This window comes from Chiloscyllium punctatum, chromosome 39 (assembly GCF_047496795.1).
Source record: "Chiloscyllium punctatum isolate Juve2018m chromosome 39, sChiPun1.3, whole genome shotgun sequence".
Classification (NCBI taxonomy): Eukaryota; Metazoa; Chordata; class Chondrichthyes; order Orectolobiformes; family Hemiscylliidae; genus Chiloscyllium; species Chiloscyllium punctatum.
Window position 1 is genome coordinate 8,052,729 of NC_092777.1, and position 7,583 is coordinate 8,060,311.

Genomic DNA, 7,583 nt, shown 5'->3' on the forward strand with positions numbered 1-7,583 from the left:
CCTGCACCAACCAACCCAACCGCCCCGTGGCTGAACATTTTAACTCCCCCTCCCACTCCACCAATGACATGCAGGTCCATGGCCTCCTCCATCGCCAGACCCTGGCCACACGAAGCCTGGAAGAAGAGTCCCTCATCTTCCGCCTAGGAACCCTCCAACTGCAAGAGATGAATGCAGATTTCTCCAGCTTCCTCATTTCCCCTCCCCCCACCTTATCTCAGTCCCAACCCTTGGACTCAGCACCGCCTTCTTGACCTGTAATCTTCTTCCTGACCTCTCCACCCCCACCCCCTCTCTGGCCTATCACCCTCACCCTCACCTCCTTTCACCTATCGTATTCCCAGCTCCCCTCCCTTAAATTCCCTCCCCCCTACCTTTTATCTCAGCCCACTTGGCACACCAGCCTCATTCCTGAAGAAGGGCTTATGCCCGAAACATCGATTCTACTGCTTCTCGGATGCTGCCTGGCCTGCTGTGTTTTTCCAGCATCACATTTTTCAACTGTGGTACTCCAGCATCTGCAGTCCTCACTTTCTCCTTGCAGATGGTGGACATGGTCCAGATCTTGTTGCATTTAAACATGGTCTATTTCAGTATCTGATGAATTGATTGGTGCTGAACATTGTACAATCACCAGGAAACATCGGCACTTCTGATCTTATGATGGAGGGGAGATAATTGATGAAGCAGCTGAAGACGGTTGGGCTGAGGACACTACCCTGAGGAACTCCTGTGATGTTGTTCTGGAGATGAGTTGTCTGACCTCTAACAACAATGACTGTCTTCCTATGTACCAGATATGACTCCAACCAGCAAAGAGTTCGCCCCCTGATATCCACTGACTCCAGTTTGGCTAGGGCTGCTTGATATCACACTCAGTTTAGATTCAATTCCCCACAGTGTGGAAACAGGCCATTCAGCCCAACAAGTCCACACTGACACACCACACAGATTACCCTACCCTATATTTACCCTTGACTAATGCACCTAATGCTATCGGCAATTTAGCATGGCCAATCCACCTGACCTGGACATCTTTGGACTGTGGGAAACCGGAGCACCTGGAGGAAACCCATGCAGACACAGAGAGAATGTACAAACTCCATACAGACAGACATCTGAGGGTGGAGTCGAACCCAGGCCCCTGGTACTGTGAGGCAGCAGTGCTAACCACTGAGCCACCGTGCCCCACTCCAATGCAACCTCGATATTAAGGGCTGTCCCTCTCACGTCACCTCTGGAATTCAGCTCTTTTGTCCATGTTTGAACCAAGGCGTAATGAGATCAGGAGCTGAGTGGCCCTGGTGGACCCCAAATTGGGCATCACTGAGCAGGTTATTGCTGAGCAGGTGCTGCCTGACAGCACTGTTGATGATATCTTCTATCACTTTACTGATGATCAAGAGTAGACTGATGGGACAGTAATTGGATTTGCCCTTTTCTTTTCATGTACAAGAAGTACTTGGGAAATTTTCCACATTGTAAGGTAGATACAAGTGTTGTAACTGTACTGGAGGAGCTTGGCTAGGGGAACGGCAAGTTCTGGAGCACAATTACTATTGCTGACATGTTGTCAGGGCCCATTGATTTCACAATATCCAAGGTCATACAGTCATAGAGATTACAGCATGGAAACAGACCCTTTGGTCCAACTCATCCATGCCGATCAGATATCCCAACCCAATTTAGTTTCACCTGCCAGCACCCAGCCCATATCCCTCCAAACCCTTCCTATCCATATACTCATCCAAATGCCTTTCAAATGTTGCAATTGTACCAGCCTCCACCACTTCCTCTGGCAGCTCATTCCGTACACATACCACCCCTCTGTGTGAAAAAGTTGCCCCTTGGGTCTCTTTTATAACTTTTCCCTCTTACCCTAAACCTATGCCCTCTAGTTCTGGACTCCCTCACCCCAGGGAAAAGACTTTGTCTATTTATCCTAAACATGTCTCTCATGATTTTATAAACCTCTATAAAGTCACCCCTCAGCCTCTGACGCTCCAGGAAAAACAGCCCCAACCTGTTCAACCTCTCCCTATAGCTCAGATCTCCAACCCTGACAACATCCTTGTAAATCTTTTCTGAACCCTTTCAAGTTTCACAACATCTTTCCGATAGAAAGGAGACCATAACTGTACGCAATATTCCAACAGTGGCCTAACCAATGTCCTGTACAGCCGCAACAGGACCTCCCAACTCCAAATGTTTGTATGTGAGTAGAGTAGTTGATGGAGTTCAGCAATATCTTTGATAAGGTCCCACATGCAAAACTGACAAAGAAGTTAAAAGCTCATGGGATCCAGGTTAACTTGGCAGGTTGGATCCAAAATTGGCTTTGTCACAGGAGACAGAGGGTAATGGTAAAAGCCTGTTTGTGTGACTGGAACCCAGTGTGCAGTGGCATACCACAGGCATCAGTGCTGTTTCCCTTGTTGTTTGTGATGTTCATAAATAATGCAGATCAGGACATGGGAGAGAATGATCAGCAAGTTTGTGGATGATAGGAGGAAGATATTAATTTACAGGAGGATATAAACAGGTTGGTCAGATGGCAGTGCAGTGGCAAATGGAATTTAATCCTGATAAATGTGAGGTGATGCACTTTGGAAGAAGGGACAAAATAAAGTTAAATAAAAGGTTAAAAATCACACAACATCAGGTTATAGTCCAACAGGTTTATTTGGAAGCACTAGCTTTCAGAGCGCGACTCCTTCATCAACCACCTGATAAAGGAGCAGTATTCCTATAGCTAGTGCTTCCAAATAAACCTGTTGGACTATAACCTGGTATTGTGTGATTTTTAACTTTGTACTCTCCAGTCCAACTCAGGCATCTCCAAATTATTAAATAAATGGGAGTACTTAATGAATGGCAGGAGACTAGGAAGCTCAGAGGAACAAAGTGATCTTGGGGTACCTGTCCACAAGGTGGCAGGACTGCTTAGTAAGAAGGAAGTGGCACACTTGCCTTTATTAGTCAGGGCATTGATTATAAGAGCAGAGAGGTTATGTTGGAGCTGCACAGATCTTTGGTTAGGGAGTACTGTGAGCAGTTCTGGTCTCCACACTATAGGAAGGATGTGATTGCACTGGAGGAGGTGCAGAAGAGATTCACCGGGATGTTGCCTGATGTGGCGCCTTGAGGAGAGGCTGGATATGCTTGGATTGCTTTCTTTGGAGCAAAGAAGGTTGAAGGGGGACCTGATAGATTAGATTACTTACAGTGTGGAAACAGGCCCTTCAGTCCAACAAGTCCACACCGACCCACCGAAGCATAACTCACCCATTACCCTACATTTACCCCTTTTACCTAACACTACAGGCAATTTAGCATGGCCAATTCACCTGACCTGCACATCTTTGGACTGTGGGAGGAAACCCACGCAGACACTGGGAGAATGTGCAAACTCCACACAGTCAGTTGCCTGAGTCGGGAATTGAACCCGGGATCTCTGGCGCTGTGAGGCAGCAGTGCTAACCACTGTGCCATTGTGCCACCGTGCCGCCCACAGAGGTGTATAAGATTATGAAGGACATTGACAGCATGGATAGAAAGCAGCTGTTCCCCTTGATTGAACAACAAGGAGGCATAATTTTGAATGTCAGGAAGTTTAGAGGGGATTTGGGGAAAAGTTCCTTTGCCCAGAGGGTGGTGGTAGTGGGGTCTCGAATGCACTGCCTGGGAGAGTAATTGTGGCAGGAAACCTCACAATCTTTAAAAGTACTTGGATGATCACTTAAAGGGTCGTAACATTTAAACCTAGTGCAGAGAAGTGGAACTAGTGGAGGTATTATATATTTTTGGCAGTACAGACTTATTTTTGTTTCTCATATTCTTCTTATTGCTTTTTGTCCTTTTGTATATAGTGAAGAGAGGCCTATCTGTACTACCCAAACCCATTAATCCATTGCAACAGCAGAGTGCATGTTTCTATGATTCATATTATCCTTCTCTGAACAAGTGCAGACAGCAGCAGCTGAACTCTACTCATTGGGAGACAGGATAGAACCTGCCCAAGCACACAGCATGGAGAATCTTTCCAGCTCCCAGAAACAGGAAGCTGATCACACAGATTTAATTCCAGGATGCACAGGTAAGGGTACAGTGCCTTCCCTATCGCCATACTGGAGACAGGAAGAGAATAATTTAACACGCACGATAGATGGAATCTTCAACACTCGGAGAGAAAGAAGCTCATACTTGATATCTTCACCCCTTAGAGAGGAAATCTTCATCAGAGACAGTATTTGTCTCTGTTAGGGAGAAAGATTTTGCTCCTTATATATATAGAGAGAAATCTTTATTTCTTGGATAGATCTTAACTTCTCACAGAGAAAATATTTATCCCTCAGTGATAGTTTGTCACTGATTAAAAAGACAGAGGGCCAGGAAGAAGTTTTAACCAATCAGAAAAAAAGAGGAAGACGACCATGATCATTCAAAGAGTGGAATGGAGTCTTCTTCAGGAATGAAGTGGCAACTTGATTCTAGAACTGAAAGGATACTATACCAAACAAACATATTGACAATGTGTGGACGACACAGTGAGGAGAAACGGTAAACTACAAAGGAAATCATGGAGGATAAAGATTGCCAATAAGCTATAGAATATGGAGTGAGCAGAAAATCAACAGATGCACAGCAATTTGAGCTGTTAAAATAGAGAGTGAATTTTCAAAATCAGTATTACAGAAGCAGTCACTCATGCAGTTCTAAGTGAGAGAGATGATGACAGTTTCACAATAGACTAGCATTGAAAGATGCAAACCAAAATGCTCCACGTTCAACCTCAATCTGTGATGAATTTGCTGGTCTGGGCCAGCACAGTAACAGGGCAATATGACTGGGCTCAGCCATCACTGTCATGTTCTTGACTCTGAGCCAGAATGTTCTGGATTCTTGCCCCACTAGAACTTCTCAAGAAATGCCCCCAAAATAACTGGTCACTTGGGTGAGGGTTGTTAGTTGCAATGGAACTGGGTCTCAATTTGCTAACTGTGGGATCTTCCTTTCGTACGTGTAATTTCAAAGCATTAACTGGCTTTGAAATACCTTGATGTACCTGAACTGTTAATAAGAATCACCAGTGAATACCTCAGCACAGGAGAAGCCCATTTCCCTCACAGTACACAAAAACTTCCAAAGGCAGCATGGTGGCTAGCACTGCTGCCTCACAGCACCAGGTACTTGGGTTCAATTCCCACCTCAGGCAACTGACTGTGTGGAGTGTGCACATTCTCCCAGTGTCTGCATGGGTTTCCTCCCACAGTCCAAAGATATGCAGGTTAGGACGATTCGCCATGCAAGGTGGATTAGTCAGGGGTAAATGTAGGGGAATGCGTCTGGGTGGGTTGCTCTTTGGAGGGTCGGTGTGGACTTGTTGGGCCAAAGGGCCTGTTTTCACACTGTAGTAATTCTAAGTTTTATCCATTGTTATGGAAAGGAATGATGCCAGTCAAAGTTTGATATCCAGCCCATTGTTCCAACAATGTCCATGAGCAAGTTAAGAATTCACCTTGGATAGGATTCGGGGAGGGAGCAGCCTGGTGTGTGACACAACCTGGAGAGAAGGCCCAGCCTTATACTGCATTCAATATGTCCAGTTAAAATGCAAACTTTCTGCCAGTTTCAGAAAACATTCACCTTCTGCCAAGAATTCTGAGCCAATGGAAATCTTCAGACAATGGTTAACTTGGTCCATCAATGTGCAGGCACCTTCCCCCTCACATCCCCCAAACCAACATCTTTCTATCCCAGTGAGTGACCCCCGACCCAAGACCCTTGCACCCGACCCAAGACCCAAACTCGGTGAAGGACCTACAATCCAACCGCCTCCTGTCCCAGTGAATGGGTCTCCCGATCGATTGCCTTCCCAGCGAGTGGACCCCCTCGGAGGGAAGGGGACGGGGCAAGGCGCTCGAGTCTGCGGGCGGAGGCTTATCCCAACTCGCCCCTTCCCGAAATATTCCCGATCCCGTAAACACCTGACCCGGCTCAGAAAAAATCCAGGAGAGCTGCCCCAGAGAGGGACCCAACAGGATTTCTCCCCCGGGATGAGCCAGGAATCCCTGGGGTCAGGGTGCCACCCATCCCCGGATCAAATAGGAATCACCGGGATCAGGGTGCGATCACTCGGGGTAAACCAGGAACCACCCGGGATTAGAAAGGAGCCCCAAGATCTGGGGCGACCCCCCGGGATCAGGATGTGATTCCCCCGGGATCAGTGTGTTCTCCCCCGGGATCAGGATGTGATTCCCCCGGGATCAGGATGTGATTCCCCCGGGATCAGGCTGCTATCCCCCGGGACCAGGGGCGATCCCCCCGGGATCAAGCCCCCTCCTGCGGGTGCCTTTGCCCGGGCCCTGGGTCGCTCTGGTCTCTTGCCCCCCCCCCCCCCGTCCCGGTGGCTGTCACTGGTCAATATTTAACTTAACCCATTCCGGCTGCAGGAGCGATCCTCCCCCTTGCTCCCAAATCCCTGAGCACCCCTTTTCCAGTCCCTTTCCCGGAGGAGCAGCTGAGCCCCCAGATTCCTGCATTCACTTACCTCCAGTGGATGACCGGCGCGGCTGCTGTGTCCTGGTTAAATATTTGGGGCGATCCAGTTCAGCTCCTTCCCACTTGTGTCAGTGCCTGCCCCTCCTGGTGGAGTCGGTGCTGGGGTTTGCAGCTTGTTTCTCTCTCTCTCTCTCTCCCTCTCCCTGTGTGTCTGTGCAGGTATGTACCTGGTGATAAGGGCACAGCGTCACCCTCTGACTAACTGCAGCATTCCTCCCTCCGTCCCTCCCTCACCTGCCGGGACAAGGGGAGGTCACAGCGCCTCCCCCAACCCCCCGGGGCCAGACACAAACTCTCAGCCCAAACTCAAGGCTGCTCAGAGTGCACACTGACTCGGCCACACGCTGTTCCCGGGGGAGGGTTGGGGCGTCCCGGGGCGCTGCTCAGAGGGGGTACTGAGCTGTCGGAGAACTCCGGAGGGGCTCCAGAAAGATTCCACCAGGAGCCAGCCGAACAGGGAAGTCCTGCTCAAAATTAATCCATCAACCGATCTCACTGAAATAGTCAGAAGTCACACGGTGCACCAGGTTATAGTCCCAGCAGATTTATTTGAAATCACAGAAGCTTTGGGAGCGCAGCTCCTTCGCCAGGTGCAATGTCAGAGCGGCGCACACACACAGCCACTGTTTCTACACAGAGAGATCAAAAGATCATGCAACTGGCGTGAGAATACGTCTCTACAGGTAGCCAAAAGTGCTAATAAAGTCAATGTCAGTGCTCTGTTGTCCTGTCATGACAATCGGGCAGAGTGAGAGGAATATACAAAGGGTGTCACTTTAGGTCAGACACTGAATGGTAGGAGTGAGGCTTTGTTCAGAATTTGTCTCAGGCTCAACCTGGAATCAGGCTGGTTTTATTCCAAAAGCTGGAATTTATAAGATGTCACATTTACTGATTGTGACTACAAATTGTATATGTTTTGAACAAAATAGAATGTATCTACAAATAAACAAACATCTCGGATGAAATGATTCATCATATAGATTTATATGTATATGTCTGTGTGTGTGTGCACGCACCAA

The 7,583-nt window shown here is 48.0% G+C and overlaps 1 protein-coding gene across 3 annotated transcripts in view; it reads right to left on the reverse strand.

Moving 5' to 3' along the window:
* itgb4 (integrin, beta 4) overlaps positions 1-6,900 on the reverse strand; it is a 186,550-nt gene extending 179,650 nt beyond the window's left edge. The window contains exon 1 of one of the 3 annotated variants that reach the window (XM_072558118.1): positions 6,551-6,900. The gene's annotated coding sequence lies outside the window, so the exon portion shown is untranslated. The remainder of the gene's footprint in view (positions 1-6,550) is intronic. The other 2 variants (XM_072558119.1, XM_072558120.1) reach the window with 2 other exon arrangements.
* Positions 6,901-7,583: the final 683 nt, after the last annotated feature.